Source organism: Hemicordylus capensis, chromosome 2 (assembly GCF_027244095.1).
Source record: "Hemicordylus capensis ecotype Gifberg chromosome 2, rHemCap1.1.pri, whole genome shotgun sequence".
NCBI lineage: Eukaryota > Metazoa > Chordata > Lepidosauria > Squamata > Cordylidae > Hemicordylus > Hemicordylus capensis.
Genome location: NC_069658.1, coordinates 133,016,661 through 133,037,394, shown reverse-complemented (window position 1 = coordinate 133,037,394; position 20,734 = coordinate 133,016,661). Strand labels below are relative to the sequence as shown.

The window sequence follows — 20,734 nt, the reverse complement described above, 5'->3', positions numbered from 1 at the left end:
TCCTGATTGCCAGGAGTGGGGAACAAGGGCCAGAGTGGGAAGAGGGCATGCCCCTATGTGACTTTCCCATTTGACAGGCTTTGAAACTTAGGATGGGATGTGGTGGTGTCCCTGCCGCCAGGCAACTGCTTTGTTGGATCAGAGACAGGGGGCGGGGCAAGTGCTTGGAGAGGTGGCCAGCGAGAAGCGCCGCAGGCATGGGGCAGGTGCAGTCCCGAGCGGGTCTGCACCACCCTCTATATGATTGCAGTTCCAGAAACTGCACAAAACTGCAGTTATGGTGACATTCACATTTGGATGTAACGCTGCCGCCGAAAAATCTCAGGTTACAGTGGCGAAACTCATTACAAACCAAAGGTTCAAACTAGAGTTTGACAAGGCAAATCACAGGTCACTTTGTTTATGAATCCGTGGTTTCAAGCATTTGGACAGTCACGAATTCAAACCTCTGCCCCATTTAACTGCGGTTTCACATTATGTGTGAATGCAGCCACCCTTTTCAAATTGAAACTGAAATAACATTTTTTCCCCTCACGCTAGCTAAAGTGTGTCACCTTTCAAAGGCAGAGGAGTGAGATTTCCAGTCCTTAGGTCCCATTCAGGGAACATCAAGAAATCATCCCAAACTATGAGCAAACAATCAGCTTAGCAAAGGATAGTCACCCAACAGCCATAACACCATCTTTGCACCATTGCTACAAAATGCTGTTTTAGCTTGGCTCCTGGTTAAAGCAAAACAGATTTTAACCATCCTTCAGAAACTGTACATATACATATAACAAACTGAATCTATTAGAGCAGGTGCAGCTGTTAAAAGGGCCCAATTAAAGTGTAGCATGTTTCTTGTAAATTAAAACCCTGTTGAATAACAACCTCCCATACAAATCGTCTATTTCTGTATTTGAACAAAACTCTGCTGCTGTCGTACATAGCTAGTTCAGCAAACACAAGCTTGGCATAATGGAGTATCTCATGCCAAAGGGAAATATAAAAATAAAATTCTACTTTATGTATTCTTCTATGCCAATGAGCTCTTTTTGATTGCACCCAGAAGGTGGCCAACCTTAATTTCCCACAGATTGGTATATTAGAATGCTATGCTATGCTATGCTTTAGAACTGCTTATTTAACAAGACCTAGCTGGAAGCATAATGAGGTGGGGGGTGGAGAGGATTGCAAACAAATTTATAACTGAAAGGAAACAGAATATATAACTAGCCACATAGCTTACTAAAGTTTGAAGCACACATTCATTTAACTGGAACTGCACAAGAAACCTGTGTGTGCTATATTGGACTGAAAAAGCCACTGAGCATATTGCATATTACATTCCAAATCAATATCATTGCCAGTGAGCATATGGGCAAATATTTTCCCATCAATTCCACTTGGTAGAAGAGGTACAAGTAGCTCTTGCCAAACAAGACATCTGTCATCCAAGCTTTGATTCAGGATAGAACTATTGATCTGGCATATATCACTAAAACCTAGTTGGATTATGCTGGAGGGCCACATTTAGCCAACATGGTTCCATTTACTGTTTAGCAGCAGACCAAAGCAGAAGGTACAGAATGTAGCATCACATGAATCTGCAAAGACATAATTTCCTGTCTAATTTCCTAACAGTCAATTTCCAGTATCTGCACCTGGTGTTGGAAACCAAGGGCAGGGCAGGGATTCCACCTAAGTATTCACTGTCCATTCTACTGCCCACTAGGCTGAGCCAACGGTGATAGTTACCTGAGTGTTCTTGGAACTTAGAGAACTTCAACCTTCATATTGAGACTCTCCCAGCATATCATAGACCTAGCTCATAAAGTTGTTCTGCTCTGGACCACTCTATGACCTAGGAAGCAGGGATTTGAAATTGTTGCCCATGACTGCAAGATGATATGGACAAATCATTACCTAATAAAGGTCCAATTCCAGAGTTCTCAAGTGACTGAGGATCAATTGGGAAGATCTATCCCTGAGATGTACAAATACCACTTGTTTTCAAGAAGTTCTGAGGAATCTTCCTGAATATATCAACCAAGCAGCTGTTGATAGCCTGTTCATGGTGGACAGGTCTATCAATGGCTACTAGTCTGGTGGCTGTAGGCCATCTCCAGCCTCAGAGGCATGATGCCTCTCAATACCAGTTGCAGGGGAGCAACAACAGGAGAGAGGGCATACACATACCTCTTGCTTGTGGGCTCCCCAGAGGCATCTGGTGAGCCACTGTGTGAAACAGGATGCTGGACTAGATGGGCCTTGGGCCTGATCCAGCAGGGCTGTTCTTACATTCTTAACCTCTAGAATGTAAAATAAGTCACTCAGACCAGTAGCGCCCAAGTGCTATCTTCCACTGTTCTGCTCCTCTGTGACTCCATCCTCTGAGAAAACACAATCAGGCAGCTAGAACTATTTTGTAAACCATGTTGAGCTTTTCTTCAGAATTGTAAAGGTGGAATATAAATATACATGATAAAATAAAAGCAACGGTGGTGAAAAAATGGTTCCAAGTCCAACCTCCTTAGCCTATGCCATGGCAATGATGGTGGCAAAGAAAGCTTTATGCCTCTGCCTGCCACAATTTTGTCTGCCTTTGTGGGGTGGTAACTCAATAGTCCATTACAGCCGGATTACTGGAGAAAGAGATTTTAGTAGCCTACTACTCTTTTTGCCAAACATTTTGTGGGCAAGATCACATCTAGGTTAACTTGGATGCCACAGTTGTTTAAGAGTCTAGGCATATCATTGTGTTAGGGCTAGGACTATGAAGCAGGCCAGGAGATAGGCTGGGGGTTTAGCATCGTGCCTCTGCGTTGTGAAGCAATAAAGCTTTGACTTTTCCCCCCTTCATAAACTCTTTGGATTGTGGTGTAACATTTTGGTGAGCTAACCAGGAGGGTGAATTTAAAATACTCCACCCCAGGAGATGAACATATCCAGTTCTGGAGGACCGAATGCTATAAGGGAGACAATTTCTGATGACCATAATACAGAAAGTGCGGCCTTAAGAATGGTACAGGCAAGAGGTATTATGGCTGATAATGATTTAGAAGGCTTGCTTTTGGAGGTGTAAGGAATTTTTTATCAATGGCAGGAGCAGCAATTTTTAAAAAGTGAATGAGTCCTTGGGCATTTTTGGGCCAAATCATTCTAAGATTGCAACCAAGAGCCATTTTGATTTACTCAAATATGGAATACAACATTTGAATAGTGCTGAACAAAGATAATTAGAAGATGAGGGCCTATTCACAACATTGAAAGTGAGAGGTCAGGTTGAGGAGTTCACAACTGTAGCTGAAGAGAAGGGACTGCAGAAGCCAAATCTTGAGAAAGTAAAACTATTACAAGATCAGCTCCAGAAAAAAATGGAAGAAATAGAAAGGAAACTTTTGGAGAAGAGAAAATCACTTATAGGAGGAGAACCAAAATGGAGGAAAGTTTTTAAGTTAACTGGGCAGATAGGCAACCCTCTGCAAAAGGACAGATGGCGTTTCACCAGCTAAGCCTATCAGATTGAGGGTGGCATCCAAAAGGGATACAGTGAGGCAGAAATCATAAAGGGTGTAATTAAGGCTATTTCCTCTCACTTAGCCTCAGAATCTACATGGAAGGGAAAAGAGATCTCAGCCTAGCAAAACGGAGACACATGATGAGATCTGACCACCAGGACAAAGATGCAACAGAGCTGTGTTTATACATGTCAAAAGCAGTGGAAGAACCCCAAGAGACACCCCAGGATTTCCTAGTCCGACTAATGGATTTGAGACCAAAAATTATGTTTGCCTCACAGGAAGCAGACTCTGGCTTAAAGTATGAGCCTGCTCTTGTACAAAATATATTACTCCACTCCTTCCTAACAGGACAAGAGTGATATTATCCAGATCTTGATGCAACCTTTTATTTGAAAACCTGAACATGGCTGTCAGTAAAGAACAAGAAAAGAACCAGGAATGGGGAAGCAAAGTCCATGCTAAGACTGGGAAAATCTGTGAAACCCCTGCATCTAGAACCTGAGCCTGAGGGGAGTAAGGGAAATCCAAGCAAAAGGGCAATTCCTTGCGGAATGAGATGAAGGAACTGAAAGCCAGCCTTGGAAAAATGAAAGTGGTTAAAGCAGAAGTCAACTTTTTAAAGCAAGCTGTTCAGCGTGCAAACCAACATGCAAACTATGGGAATAGAAGAGACTGCCAGTATCAAAGAAAGGGTTGCAAAACCTGCGAAGACCACAGTACTTATATAGACAGATGGCAACAAAAGATGAAGGAAGCATATTAATTGGCATCACAATATTCCCAAACATCTGCTCTCCATGGAAAACGCTGTTACTATCAGGGAGTACATGGTGCTACCCTTAACCCTGGAGACAGGGTGCTAGTTTGGAATCTTTCTGGAAGAGGAGGCCCTGGGAAACTGAGAGCTTACTAGGGAGACAAAATAAATGTCGTGCTCCAGAGGAAGAGTGATGCCCATGTATATGCAGTGCAAGAGGAAAATGGCAATGGGAACATCATCATCATCATCATTATTATTTTACATTTTATATCCCGCTCCACCTCCAAGGAGCCCAGAGTGGAGTACTGCATACTTAAGTTTCTCCTCACAACAACCCTGTGAAGTAGATTAGGCTGAGAGAGAAGTGACGGGCTCAGAGTCACCCAGCAAGTCTCATGGCTGAATGGGGATTTGAACTCGGGTCTCTCCAGTCCTAGTCCAGCACTCTAACCACTACAGCACGCTGGCTTTCATTAGGACATTAACCATTAATTAAACATTAGGGCCCTTCATTGTAATGTATTACATCCCTGTCACTTTTTACCACAGGAGCAAGCTTCAGCCACCAACAAATTACACAATAAATCAAGACACCACAAAAGTACTGCGTATCCCAGCTCTAGTGAGTCAGACACTGACTCCAACTCTTCAGATGATGCCTGTCATCTACTGTATATTATGCTCCTCTACCAGATACAGGACACATGGTGGATAGCACTCTGGACCCAAGCGCACCAACCGTCTGATGAATCTGAGCTTACCCCTGCCACCCTGATCTTCGTGACATTGCAGACCAACTTATGGATTTACCTGAAGAAGGTATAGAAAGGCTGGAATCTTCTCCTGCACCTGAGAATGGGGAGCTGCCAGAGACTTAGTCTACTGGATGTCGTCAGATCATCCAGTGAGAGAGAAATGGGCCCCATATGTACTGACCTATGACCAGTTAGGGATGTCCTCCTGCCAGTGCCTTCCTTCTACTGTAACAAAGATTGCTGTTCCTTGGTGTTATCCACAAAGTTTTGTGCCATATTCTTGTCCAGTTCCAGTATTTTATCCTGGCTGATATGTAAAGTAAAGTAAAGTAAAGTGTGCCGTCGAGTTGGTGTCGACTCCTGGCAGCCACAGAGCCCTATGGTATATGTACCAATGTAAAATGAGGAGTATATTTTCTGAGGGGGGGAGAGTGTGAATGGAATTGAAATGCAATCCAGTCTGATTAAGGCTTTGTTGGTATTGATTGTTAATACAATACTGTCACTTTAAAAAGGAAAGCCTAGTGGAATTTTGGGGGAAACGAAGGGGGAAATTATGGTGTAATATTTGCAGAGATTGCCAGGGGTACACAACTCAAATGTCTTGGTGGGCCAGAATCAACCATGAGTTGGTGTGCGGGGACCAAGGTTAATTTCAGCACATTAATTATTACATTTAACTTAATTATTTAAAACATTAATGAAAGACAGAGTGTTGGAGTCAGGGGGTAGGAGTGAGGGGAAAGTGTTAGTAGTAGGCTCCAGCCCAGGGGTGGGAGATATTATGTCTCAAATGGCCAACTGCATTGAACCACTTCTGTTGATCAGCATAACAGACCAAGAGCTCTTCATACCTCCTGCTGTTGCTACAGGGTATTCTTACCTGGGGCCAGAAAAAAGGTCCCCGTGGGCCAGATCTGGCCCTCAGGCCTTACGTTGTGCAGGCCTGGATTGGGCAGAAGTTCTCTGGAACTACTAGGGCCACTAAACAGATGTTTTAAGGAAATGTGTGGCACAATTTATTGTTCTAACAGTATGGGGGGAAAATATTGGTGCAATCCAGCCAAAGTTAAGCACTTTGTAAAGTTCCTATTCTAATCAGACAAATTTTAAGCATGTGCTTAACTCCCCTACTGAAAGCAGTGGGACTTCAAAGTGTTTATTTTTTACTGGATTACCTTTATTTTTATACCAATGGCACATTCCTTTGGGCTGCCTGACTTTTCTAGACAGAAAGAGGCTTTTCTACAGGGGCGTAGCTAGGGGAGATGGGGCCCGTGTTCATCCCTCTCTCTGGAGGCCCCCCAGAGTGAGGGAGATAATGAAGATTATAGGGAGGGATGAGCTGGAGGGTCCTCAGTTGCTGGGGGCCCGTGTTCTTTGAACCCTTTCGCTCAATTATAGCTATGCCCCTGCTTTTCTGTCTTTTCTAGACAGAAATAGGCTAACTCTTTGGGGAGATTGTGAAGGGAGGGAGATGACTGCCATCTGTGACCACTTAACTGTGAGCAGGGTGACTAGTGCTTTAAGATGGGGCATAAGAACTGTTCTCACCTTTATAGTCACATGTTCATTTAATGAGTGTAGGGGGAATGGAGGGCCTCACCACCCGCAACCTCCTTGCACGTAGCCAAAACTCTGTACTTATGCTCTTGACTGAATCAGGTTTCCCAATCACACCTATAAATACTACACACATACAGCCCATTCTCAGTTTTGTCTGAATATGTGGTGCTCGGAGTGGAGTTCTTTACATGTTCAGTAAATGTGTAGTTATGAAGCGAAGAACAGGGCTTCAGTCTCTCCTTCTTCCTCAGCATACTTATAGCAAAGGTGATGGATTCAACACAGTGCCAGAGGTGTCTCCTCCTCCTTTGTGTCTCTTCTACATTGTGCCTTGCCCCATAGGTCCTAACTCAGACCTTAAGATCTTCTTCGGAGACCCTGCTCCAAGTGTCCCTGCCAAACGTGGTGAGGCTGGTGGCTACTAGGGAGAGGGCATTTTCGGGACTGGCACTCCGCCTATGGAACAGCCTCCCCAATGAGGTTTGCCTGGCATCCTCACTTTGTTATTTTAGATGCCAGGTGAAAATCTTTCTGTTCACTCAAGCTTTTTTTAAAAAAAAGTTTTAAAATGTTTTGTATTGTATTTTGTATTTTCTATTTTAATTTGTTTTGTGTTGTGTTTTAATTGGATGTTTTTATTGTTGTGATGTTGTGAGCCACCCAGGTGTTTTCCAGACTATGAAATTTGCAGTGGGTAAAGCATTGCAAAGTGTGACGGAATAGTGCAATGGTTTAAAACCGAGAGTAAAGTGTTATACAATGCTTCGTTGCAGGCTTCTGGCCATTCATATTTTCTTTCCATTGCAATATGTTTTCAAGGCAGGACTGTCCATATTCTCCTTGAAATGCTTTTATCTGCTCCTCCTCCTGCTCCATTTTGGCCAATGGAGTTGCAGGTGGGAAGCGACATGAAAAATATTTTTGTAACTTCTCAGCTGCCTTGCACAAATCTGCCAGCAGGGGGAAGTGCCGTTCCAAAACAAAAATCTAACTTTGTCTTGCATCATTCCAGTTTTGCGCAAGGAATAACCAGGGGGGGATTTATAAAAGAAAAGATGGGAAGTGGGGTGCGTGAGGAGATCCTTTAAGTGACAAAACAAGGAAACTGTTTATGGGGGAGGGGAGCGAAAGGGAATCCTGTGGCGAGCCAGGAAGGGGGAAAGACAGGAACTGGCACGCCTCCAGAGAAATAAATAAGTAAATAAATAAATAGGAGAGAGGATGTGGAGGGGAGGCAAGTGCTCCTCCAGTGAGGGCTGTGGAATTGCACAGAAGTAAATGAATCATGATTAGTTCAATGGGCTTCCTTTTAAGTAAGTAACTGTTCTCATTCCCTGCCTTTTGCCTTCTAGTAAGCAAGTGGGATTGCACAGAAGTAAATGATTTAGTTCAACGGGCTTCTTCTTCAGTAAAAAAAAGTGCACGAGAAAGGGTTGGATTCAGAAATCTGCTTAGCTGTACTAGTATGAGTCTCTGGCCAAAGTAGCAGATTAAAAGGAGAGTGCACAATAGAAGCCCAGTGGAATAATAATAATAAAACCCCTCCAATCTCCTCCCTTCCTCTCCCCTTCTGTGTTGACAAGGTCAAGTTATATTGGAAGCAAGCGGAGGAGGAGGGAGGTGTGGGGTTTGGGATCTGTGGGGAGGAAAGCAGGGGAAAGACGAGATTTCTCCCTACCTGTTTCTCTCCCCACGGCAAGGGGGTGGAGGAAGCAAGCACGGGTGGGGAGTGGCAAAGAACTGTCCATTCTGCAACATGCTGCAATGCATAAACTTCATTGCAAGCCTCCCTACCACGGAAAAATACAGCTACTTTCCTGCAACACGATAACCACATTATAAGGCCATAACACATCATTAAAATTCAAAACAAGACATTGGATATATTGATGACACCCTGCTAACAGTGCAGCGAGCGCAATGTCAAAGCACTGGCAATACAGAGGGGCTACATATGGGACATGTGGCAGTGTGTAATCTGGAAAACACCACAGAGAACAATTTGTTATGGGGTAACTAACAAATATTATTTATTGTTTATTTGTTTGTTCATTCATCTAGCTCCATTAGCTCTTAAGTAGTATATGTATGTTGCTTTTTAGGGCACAGGACTTCAGACAGGTTGCACAAGCTTGTACAACCATTGTGCAGATATGAAGATCCTGGAATCTGTATCATTAGCATAGTCCAGTTCATGGCCATAGGACCTGCAGGAATTTCAGAGTGGATGAGGTTTCTCACTGGATCCTGTAAGGGCATGCCTAAATGAAGGGGAAAATGTTGGGCAGACATCTGGCAATTGGTTTTTACCAATGCATATTGGTTTTGACTAACACATATTGAACCATACTGCTGTTTTAATTTTTTTTTTAAAAAAAAATTCCTATTAAGGCAATACCAAATATAATGTGTTCATTGAATTCCCCATAACATCTTCTATCAATAGGAACTAGTTTCATTCTTTTATCTGAATCTTTGGCCGAGTAATGCCATTTTCTTCTGTAAAACTGAGAGTTCTAAGTAATAAAGTATATATTACATATTATACAAGCTGTAGGTGGTTTGAGTGAACAAAATTCCTTAACCTGGTCAGCATCAGATGCCATTGTCTTGAAAGCTGATGTTTCTTTCCAACAGGTTGGTTTTCTTCCAGTATTGCCATATCTAATATGATAGTGTCTACTCAGCTATGAAAAACTTCCGAAGCCTGCTAAGCAGTCTTCAGCAACTAGCACTACCTGTTACCTGTGAGGGAGTGTACCATATTACAGCAGAAATATGGATATCCACTGGTGAATTTACCAACATTGTGCAGTTAATGGGATCCTTCCACCTAACAAAGATACTTCTAGCATGCACAGGGAAGTATATTGAAGGCAAGGTAAAGTGTGCCATCAAGTCGATTTCGATTCCTGACGCTCACAGAGCCCTGTGGTGTTTTTTGGTAGAATACAAGAGGGGCTTACCATTGCCGCCTCCTGCGCAGTATGAGAAGTAGCAGACTAGAAAGCATTTGTATTGAGAACTCTGTGTTTGGACCAAAAGTGGTTGAAAGTGTCCTAAGACAAAGTAATTACATAAGATCAGTTAAGGGCATGTTTATGCTGGATGAGGTTATAGAATGACTCAAGTGGAAGGCATTCATCACTGAAGTTGAAAATATCTCTAGTGTGACTGATCAAGTACATCATTTAGTTGGTAATATGTCCCCTTGTGGGGAGTCCCACAAGGCTCCATAATGTCTCCAATGCTTTTCAACATCTACATGAAACTGCTGAGAGAGATCATCAGGAGGTTTGGTGCTGGGTGTTATCAATAGAGAATTGGTTTAGATCTTCCTGTTCTGGATGGGGTTACACTAGGTATGTAACTTGGGATTTCTACTGGACCCAAAGCTCTCCCTGGTTTCTCAGGTTGAGGTGGTGGTAAGGAGCGCTTTTTATCAGCTTTGGCTGATACGTCAGCTACATCCATTTCTAGAGGTGAATGACCTTAAAACAGTGGTACATATGCTGGCAACCTCCAGGCTTGATTACTATAATGCGCTCTATGTGGGGCTGCCTTTGTACGTAGTCCGGAAACTACAATTGGTACGGAATGTGGCAGTCTCTGGGACAACATGAAGGGACCACATAATGCCGGTTCTAAAAGAACTGCACTGGCTGCCAATATCTTTCCAAATGAAGTACAAAATGCTGGTTATTACATATAAAGCCCTTAATGGCTTTGGTCCAGGCTGTTTGGGAGAGCGCCTCCTTTGTCATAATCCCTGCCACGTGTTACAATCTTCTGGAGAGGTCCAGTTACAGTTGGCACCGGCTTGTTTGGTGGTGACCCAGGACCAGGCTTTCTCTGGGGCTGCCCCAGGGCTTTGGAATAAGCTTCCTGCTGAAATACGAGCATCTCTGTTTGTTTTCAGGAAGAACCTCAAGACCCTCCTGTTCTCTCAGGCTTTTAATTAGAATTCATTTTAATAATTTTAAAAACTTGTTTTAATAATTTTATTTGATTGTTTTCATTGCCATGTATTTTAATTTGTGACTTTTAAATATTTTAAATTTTGTACACCACCTAGAGATATGCATATCAGGCGGTATAAAAATATGAGAGAGAGAGAGAGAGAGAGAGAGAGAGAGAGAGAGAGAGAGAGAGAGAGAGAGAGAGAGGCCGCAGACAGAGAGAAGGCTCACAGTTACAGTTTGAAGAACTCTCCAAAAAATCAGAAGACATGATCAGAGAACTTGACAAATTCACTGAAAAAAACATTGAATGGTCAGAGCAGTGCAGATATCTGGAGGGTTTCCTTTATCTAGTTTATCTCCTGAAGTATCTTATCAGAACTGACAGAGAAGGAAACTGGGTCCTTCATCTAAACACTGTGCAGCAGCTCCTACCACTTTTTTAGGTGTTTGACAGGATTAACTACTTGAGGTGGTGCTCTTTGTACCTTGAACAAATGAGAGGTCTAGAGACAAGGCAACGAAATTTATGAAAAATTTATGGCTGGCTATTTTGTGGATCGGAGAACATTGGGAAAGTTTAACGGAGAAGGAGTAGGCTTGGCTCTTGAACAGACAATAAATAGATCTAAGAAGGCACCTGGCAGCATCATAGGCCAAACAAAAAGGAAAGAGTTCACTGCTGAGTGGGAGCTGGTATATCATAAAGTTCTTGCCATTCGGAATGTTTTCCAAACTTTGCTGAACATCACACAAGTAGATTACGATCTTAGAATTCACCATGAGCTGAATGGATCATTTAGAAATGAAATGGAGATGAATATCAAACAGATGTTTGAGTATGTACAAGCCAGAGAAAACCCTTATTTCAGTGGAGGTGAAGTCAGGCTTCACAACCTACTTACTAATGAATGTGTTCCACCATCTGTATCCCAAAGACTGCTTGGATTTTGTATAGAAGGGGAAGAAGAGTACTGAAAGTTTAGAGAGGAAAGGTATCTGATGCGATCGAAACCACTATCAGCTCCAATTAAGAAGCAGAAGCTCCACAATTTCAAAACTTTTGGATATTTCAACAAACATCCACATGAATCATCCCATGCTGGCTCATCAAATCAGATCAAAGAACTAGCCCACACTCAAAGAATCCTCAACATAGCTAGAAAAAGAGAAGTGATGATGTCAGAAATATTATGCTATGATCTAACTTTATGGCCTTCCCTGCTGGACCATTGCGGTGCTACTATCAAACCTGTCAAGTATGAACTTAGTTTGGAATTAGGAAGCTTGAAAATACTGACTTTGATTATTATTTTTTTAAAAACAATACCCTGTCAACTTGTGTCAATGTTGGTGAGATGAATCTAATACAGAGAATCCCAACAAAAGACATTTTTACATTTAGAGATTTGTTTGATGCAATACTTAATCATGTAAACAATGTCTGCACATTCAGCCATGTTGATTACATGTTTGATAGTTCCCTGACCATATCAGTAAAAAATGCAGAGCGAGAGAGAAGAGCCACAGTGAAGCTTCTGCCAGTGACATCAATAACTCCAAGCACAGAACTTCCTGTACAGAGGGATCGATTTTGGGCATCCACTGATAATAAAAGATTGCTTCAAAACACATTGTCTAGGAGCAGTCTGTAAAAACGGCCAGTGAAACGTACTTGAGTGGCCTCCTCCACAAAATGGACCTTCTCCAGCTCTGAAAGTCTATGGTGGACAGGCAAGCAATATTGAAAATGACTTACAAGTGCCCATTGAAGAGGCTTGCTTCCATACATCCTTCACTCACTGAAGCATGGAATAAGACAAGTAGTTGTCCTGTCTAATGACACTGATGTTCTAATACAGTTGACCCACTTCTTCAAATTCTTTCATGAAAATGGAACTGTCAAGCTGTGGTTAAGAAAGTCAGCTTCAGATGTTATTCATACACTATAAAGAAAAATGGGCTCATCTCTTTGTGAAGTCATTCTTGCTACTCACTTCCTCTCAGGATCTAAAGTTACAAGCAAAATTGATACAAAAGCAGTTTCTTTAAAAACTAACCAAGAAAAGTATCTGCAGCATTTTGGTCAATTTCTTCCACCAAGCACTCATTCATTTCAGCAGGCTGAAGAATACGTGGTTCACTTTCTTAAATAAGGAACAAAGTGCACAATCTTTGATCAGCTAAGGTTTGAAACCAAGGAAAAGCACCAAACTTATTAAATATCCCATGTACAAGTCCAGCATTACATGGGCATCTAAGATGATCCTTTTACATGGTACATACATGTGTGTCAGTTCTCACTATGGCATCCTCTTTAATTCCAAAGGAGTACGGATGGGTCATGAGCAAAGAAGATTCTCTGATACCATATCCCTGTGCTAATGAACATCCAGATGATTTGCTCACAGCTTATGGATGTAAAAAGTGTGTTGGAGGACGGTGCCAGTGCCATAGACATAGCTTCAACTGTGTGTCTTTTTGTAAATGTGGAACAGGTTGTGAAAACAGTAAAGAAACTGAGGGTTAGTTTTAGTTACAAGTTACTGAGACTTTTTAAATATAAAATTAAGTTTAATTTTTTAGAACGTAACAAAAAATTGTTCTAACACTTTTTTAAAAGTATACAAATGTAACACAAACTACTAATTTTTGTATTAATAGAATTTGAAAGAGATACTTTTGTCCCTGACCCTGACTTACTCATTTCCAGTACAGAAAATCTCATTACTCGGCCAAAAATTCAGATAAAATAATGAAACTAGTTCCTATTGATAGAAGATTTTATGAGCATTGAACACATTATATTTGGTATCGCTTTAATGCAGGGGGGATTAAAAACAACAACAACAAATATTTATAATGTGTTATTCAAAAAAGGTTTCCAAAGTGGTTTACATAGAGAAGTAATAAATAAATAAGATGACTCCCTGTCCCCAAAGGGCTCACAATCTAAAAAGAAATATAAGATAGACACCAGCAACAGTCACTGGAGGTACTGTGCTAGGGGTGGAGAAGAGTACTTCCAGACTGCGAACCTGTTCCTTTTGGGGAAGGGTGACCCCATCTAGAACAGGTAGATCAAAATCGTCTCTGGAGTTCTGACCCCACACAATAAGTACCTCCGTCTTATCTGGATTCAGCTTCAGTTTATTCTCCTTCATCCAGCCCATTACTGCTTCTAGGCAGGCATTTAGGGAGGATATGCCAGCTCCTGAAGAAGTTAACATGGAGAAGTAGATCTGGGTGTCATCAGCATACTGTTAACACCCAGCTATAAATCCCCTGATGATCTCTCCCAGCGGTTTCATATAGATGTTAAAAAGCATTGGAGAAAGTAAGGAGCCTTGAGGGACACCATACTTAAGCTCAGATTTTGAAGAGAAACAATCTCCAATCGACACCATCTGAAATCTGTCCGAGAGGTAGGAGCAGAACCCCTGTAAAACAGTGCCTCCCACCCCCAACACCCTCAGACATTCCAGAAGGATACTATAATCGATAGTATCCAAAGCCGCCGAGAGATCCAAAAGGACCAACAGAGTTACACTTCCTCTGTCAATTTCCAATTGGAGATCATCCACCAGGCTGACCAAGGCAGTCTCCACCCCATAGCCCGCCCGAAAGCCAGTTTGAAATGGGTCTAGATAATCAGTTTCCTCCAAGACCGCCCAGAGCTGAGAGGCCACCACCTTCTCAATTACCTTGCCCAGCCATGGGAGGTTGGAAACAGGCCTATAATTGCTCAACTCTGAGGGCTCTAATGCAGGCTTATTTAGAAGAGGGCTAATGATTGCCTCCATAAGACAAGGAGGCATCCTGCCCTCCCTCAGAGAAGCATTTATTATTTTCACCAGACTGTCTACAACAGCCTCTCTGCTAGATAGAACAAGCCATGTTGGACAAGGGTCAAGAGAACAAGTGGTAGGCCTCACTGCTGCAAGCAGCTTGTCTACATCCTCAGGAGTCTCAAACTGAAACCGATCCAGTCGAATCACATAAGAGCGATTGTTGGGCACCTCCAGTTCAGACATCAAATTAATTGTGGAGTCTCCATCTAGGTTGGCCAGAATCCGAGAGATTTTTATCTGTGAAAAACTCTTTAAACATATTGAAGCAGGTAACTGATGACTCCAAATTCTAGTTCAAGGGGGTCGAGTGCAGATACTAGTCTGGAGCTGGAGTGCAGATACAACCCCGAACAACTCCGCTGGACGTGAACTCGCAGAGGCAATACGGGCAGAAAAGAACCACCTCTTTGCCACATATATTGCCTGAGCATAGATCTTTAAATGTACTCTATGTCTCAATCTGTCGGATTTGAGTTGAATCTTTCTCCACTTGCGCTCCAGTCACCTACCTTGCTGCTTCAGCCCCCATAGATCCTCTGAATACCAAGGGTCCAATTCTGAAGCGGATTGGAGGGGACACTTGGGAGCAATCGTGTCTACTGCCCTGGTGAGCAAGTTGTTCCAATACTCAACCAGGGCATCAACAGGATCACTGGCAAAGCCAACACTGAATCCCTCCAAGGCTTCTTGGAATCCTACTGGATCCAATAACCTCTTCAGGTGGACCATTATAATAGGCCCCATGCCCCTGTGGAGGTGGGAAGTGGTCGTAAGTCCAACCTTAACCAGATGGTGGTCCATCCATGACAATGGGGAAATCACAAGAGTCCCCACCCACAGAAAACCACCCTGATCAGACTAAATGACCAAATCAAGCGTGTGACCTGCAATATGCGTTGGTCCAGAGACCATTTGGGATAGGCCCATAGTTGTCATGGCCGCTATGAACTCCTGAACTGAAACAACACACTGAGTTGTTTCTCTGAACATCAGACCACTCAGTTAACTCTACAGCAACAAGACAGAGCATTTCCTTAAAACAAAAAAATAAAAACCCACAAAAATGTCAGTGCCGAAAGTGTTTGCAAATACATATATTTTACAGGTACATTTATTTTATTTTTATTTTTTAACATTTTACATCCCGCTCTTCCTCCAAGAAGCCCAGAGCAGTGTATTACGTACTTAAGTTTCTCCTCACAACAACCCTGTGAAGTAGGTTAGGCTGAAAGAGAAGTTACTAACCCAGAGTCACCCAGCAAGTATCATGGCTGAATGGGGATTTGAACTCAGGTCTCCCTGGTCCTAGTCCAGCACTCTAACCACTACACCACGCTGGATCTCAGAGAAGGAATTGTGACTGGCTACAGCTTTCAGTGTACACTTTGCAGCACATCTAACTTTGCTGCCTGTAAATATGAAACAACTTTTTAGACTGGATCTTGTCATACTGATGGAAAATAAATATCTGTATCAAGACATCTCATCATCACACTACTATAACTTTTAAGCCTTTCACTCAATTAAATTTTTTTATTGCCCCTTTGAAGAATCCAATTAAAGTGGCATCAAGCAGAATTTTAAAACAAGCCTTAATAAAGCACATTTGATCACAACCACATATGAAATGGTAGCAAAGTTGTGATTATTCCAGTACTTGTGATGTTATTTTTAAAACCGATGTCATATACATCATGTTGTAAAAGTAACACTACCATTATTGCACATGTATGCACATGTAGCAACAATGTGGGCATTGGTTCAAATAATGTGTGTCATCTCAAAGGATGTTATGGCTTTAGATGACAATTAATGCATATTTCATTGTTTAAGTCAAACTTTCCTTGTAGTTCAGTTTTGTAACCTGAGTACTAGCAAGAGCCACCCACCATTAGCCAAGAAGTAATCCAATTCTCTGCCATCCCACTTTAGTCTGCAGGAATAGAAGCGAGAACAAAAAGTGGATATGTAATAGCGAAGATTGTCTTTTATGTTCTGAATGCTCCTTTTGTTTGATGAAGAATTCAGTGAAACTCAAAACTTTGCACATCTTTGAAATGGTTGGTTGATCTCATAAAAACCTCACATATTCTGTAGCTGTCACTTTTAGGAAGAAGGTGTTGGCCTCATTCTATGTTACCCACCCAACTAAAATGTGGGTGCAGTCACCAGAATTTTAATTAAGTAATACTGGGAGCAGAATTCCATCACTAGCAAATGTCATATAACAACACTGAACCATTATCGGCCTCACGAGAGGTATTCCAAGTTTCTCTGACCTAAAATGAACTCATTTATTATTGAATTTAGAAAAATTCAAGCGCATGTTCACAGGTGCATGTAGAATGAAGAAAGTGAACAGAGGGGGAATATTTCTCTAAGTTATATATAATTTATTACATTTGTATTCTGCCCTTCCTCCAAGGAACTCATGGTGGCAGACATGGTTCCTATTCTCCTAATTCTATCCTCACAAGAACCTGTTAAGTATTTTATGCTGAAAGTGACTGGCTCAAAGTTACTCACTGAATTTGCTGTGTAGTTGGACACAGATATCCTCAGGCAATGCCCAACATTGTCTCTATTACATCACGATGACTATATTTAGTACTACTGAGGTGTGCTTCATTTCATTTCATCACACAACATTTCAGCTACTGTGCTTAAACAGAAAACAAAGCCTGTATAACTCTGCTTGAATTGGACCAGATTCCACAACTTGCCAAGGAATAAATCCTTTGCACATAACAGACAGAAGTAACAGCCAACACAAGATAACTGGGATTTGCATATTATTTCTATTATTCAAACAATGTGCCTATTTTTCTGAGTCTTAGGTCTCTGCTGCAACAAGATGTAAGGATGACTGTTAACCAATCAGTACTGTACTTTTATATTACACTTCAAAGAGCCTATGAATGTTAACACAATACTATTGAACACAGTATGTGTAAAGCCTATAAACAAACACATTAAATAGGATCCTGGATTTTAATCCAAGAGGATCAACAGACTGTGTGCCAAGATGTAAATAAGAGCTGTAATACTTTTTTTTAAAAAATGATGAAAATATTTGCAGTCATGTTGATCCCACAAAACGAGAGCCATGAAGTGGATGAAAAGATATATACTCTCTCTCTCTCTCGTTTTGTTTAGTTCACTTAGAGACACTTTTGAATAATTATTGAGGAGCCAAATGGCATCTAATTTTTATTGTACATACATTTTGCTCTAATGTAAGAGTGATTTAACAATCATTAATCATTTCATGTGCTCCTGGGCACCCAAAGGTCCTACACAAACATGCCTATCGATGGGAATCACTTGCATTTCGGGCACTGTACACATTTAAAAATCATATAAATATTAATAGAGGACATATTACATTGCTATTACAATTAAGACTTACTAGCTCTGCTTTTGTGAAATGAAATGAAATCCAATAATGTATACTGCCTAGAAGTTGGAGCAAGGATGGGATGAGACTGATCTGTTGAGCAGAAAATCCTGAGCAAGTGTCTTGTTCACCTTGTAAATCAGTGATAACTTAAGAATTGACATTGGTCCACAAAACAATAGTGGATGCTGGATGCTGAAGGCAATGTGGTAGATAGAGTTAATGGACGTAGCTAGAACAATGCAGTTCCTGAACTAGAACAAAGATGAAATTCTGCTAATGGGCTCTGCTGGTAAAAGATCTGAGGAACACATACTGTGTTCAACACCATACATACTTTACAATCATCAAGGTTCAAACTACGATGCTCTGCAGTACTTGATAGTATGTGAAGTGTGGGAAAACAGAGCAACTATCCTGGATTATTACTATTATTTTATTTTATTTTATTTTAAATCTAATATCAAGATTCAATGATTATTTTAAATCTAACATTTCCCCTGTTAATGAGGTTTCAGTCTAATTATTGTTAGTTGAATCTCATACCTTAACTGTCAGGCTGAAAAACGAATTAGCATCTAGCATTATTTGGGGGCGGGGGGGGGGGATACACACACCTTTCTTCACCACCTCACACTTCCTTGTGAGTGTTTAAACAAAGGCACAAGGCAATAGTGAGTTTAGAGACAGAGAGAAAAGAAAAGAAAAAAGGAAAAGAAAAAAAAGGGGGGGAAAGGGAAAAAAGGAAAGATTATTCAGTTAAGTCTTCCAGTTAATTCTTCAGTTTAAGTCTCCCAGTCTCTGGCTTGAACTTCTGCTCGCCTAATACACCTAGGTGCGGTGGACGGGCATCTGCATTTAGTCCCAAATTGTGCAGGTTCACAGGGCAATGTTCCCTTCAGTTCTCGTTTTCCCTTTTTTCCTCCGTTAGAAACCATAAAAAACGTAAATAACAGGGCGAGAAGAACTTGTACATGCACATGATGAGAAAGAACTCCATAACTGGAGCTATATCTCTTCCCCTCTCTAAACTCACGTCTTCCGATCAAGGTCCCCACCACAGCCCCTACAAAACAGAAAGTTGTTCCTTGTAACTCTTCTTTTCCCTTCTACCGCCCTTCCTGCTTCTCCTCCCGCCCCCCGCCCCCTGCCCTCCGGCCGCCTCTTCGTCTTTTTTGGGGCAAAGTCAAGAGAGGCTGATCATTGCAGGACGAACTTCCAGGGGTGTGCTAGTAAGAATCCGTATTAAAAAGCAGAAGAGGAAAGCGTTCTCTCCGACTGCCTCTCCATAAACTAGACCTGCTGTCCAGCACATGTTTACTTCATAATACACACATCTCTATATCACCACACCTGTCCGGAGCCAAACGTACGTTTTACCTCAAAGGCGATACTCCACATTATCACACTGTCCCAGCACCCAAAACGCACATGTCGCCCTTCCTCACTAGTCAACATGTCTGCTCCCTGAAGAGACAACCCCACACACCTCTCCATAACTACCAGTCTCAACACACACCTCTCCTTACAGGCGCACACCTGCCCTACACACCCCAACGCCGCTCTCGACACACCATACAACCGTGCCTCCCCCCCCCCACGCCCGCACAAGGACTCACAATCTTCTCCAGTCAGCAGTATCAGCACAACTATCCCAAATATGTACTTTTCACGGCTGAAGTACACCTGCCGAGGCAAAATGCCATGCCGCCCCCCACCCCACCCCCGACAGTTCTGAATGCAGCCATATCTTCTCTCCAAAGAGATACCAACTCACATATTTTAACCACAGCGAAGGTGCCTCTCCTTCCTCAACTAGGGGGAAAGGATCGTCACCGCTCAATTGCTTTCATGCTCTAATAAACTTGCGCGCCCCCCCAAAATTGAACATTGATTAATAAAAGAGAAACACCAATAGCCCTCTCATTAAATGTTTGTGTGTGTTGACCCTAAAGACTCTTCCACTAGTCATCCGCAATACAAATATGGCTATCACAATTATAATATAGGTATTTAAACATTCTTCTCACCGATATCGTCTCCTTCCATTCAATAACCGCCCTATCTCCCTGACATTTCCCTAAATGATAAGGGCTCCAGCAGTTACCTCTACACATATGTGCATTGTCCCCTTTAGAGCAGAGCTGCCTGCCACCCTAGAAACACACAGAGGAAGACCACTCAGGTTTCATGTGGAATAAGACACATTATACACGGAGAGATAACAGAGCATATTTACCCCGTGCACACAGCCTCCTATCCACGCCATTTCGCCTCTGCTTTCCCCACAGCTTCCCAAAGCTCTGATATCCACCTACCTGCACGTGCCTGTCCATAGGAATGTGATGTTTGTGTGGATGTGTTGGAGGGAGGCACTGTGGTCTATTCGTTATATTGGATAGTGGGTTATTAATAAGATATTGTTCAGCCTAGGAAGGGAGTGTTGTGTCTAAGTGGGGAAGGTGTTTCTCATCCCCGTTCAGTGGCAGCCCCCTCTGTCGTCTTCTTCCTCCTCCTCCTCCTCCTCTCCCCAGTGTGTGTGTTGTGTGTGAGTGTGTGTTTGCGGAAGGCTAACGCTCCTCCTCTGGGTGATATTAAATGCTCTGTGAGAAAGAGGGAGGCACAGGGAGAGCTCATATCAGCTACCGGAAATCGAAGCCCTGGTCATAAATATACCACAGGAAGTGTGCAATAACACACACATACACACCCACTCACACACAGCCCTCTGCCCCCGCCTCCCACTGCCCCCACACTAGGACACGCACACCTCCGTGCTCCACTGTTATCTTCCTTGCCTACCTTAGCCCGCAGCTACTGAGCGAGAAAGAAGAATATGAGAGATAAAAAACACCTCCACCACCAATAGAGTCTGGATGTCTGTCTGCCAATTCCCTGCTACGGATTTATTACATAGCCATACAGAGCATAAATACCTTG

At 42.3% G+C, this 20,734-nt stretch overlaps 1 protein-coding gene across 4 annotated transcripts in view; it reads right to left on the bottom strand.

The window, feature by feature from the left end:
- KIAA1958 (KIAA1958 ortholog) overlaps positions 1 to 20,400 on the bottom strand; it is a 116,234-nt gene extending 95,834 nt beyond the window's left edge. For 3 of the 4 annotated variants that reach the window (XM_053299127.1, XM_053299126.1, XM_053299124.1), the window contains exon 1: positions 20,113 to 20,400. The gene's annotated coding sequence lies outside the window, so the exon portion shown is untranslated. Of the gene's footprint in view, positions 1 to 19,824; positions 19,903 to 20,112 lie in introns of those variants that run through there. The other variant, XM_053299125.1, reaches the window with a different exon arrangement.
- Positions 20,401 to 20,734: the final 334 nt, after the last annotated feature.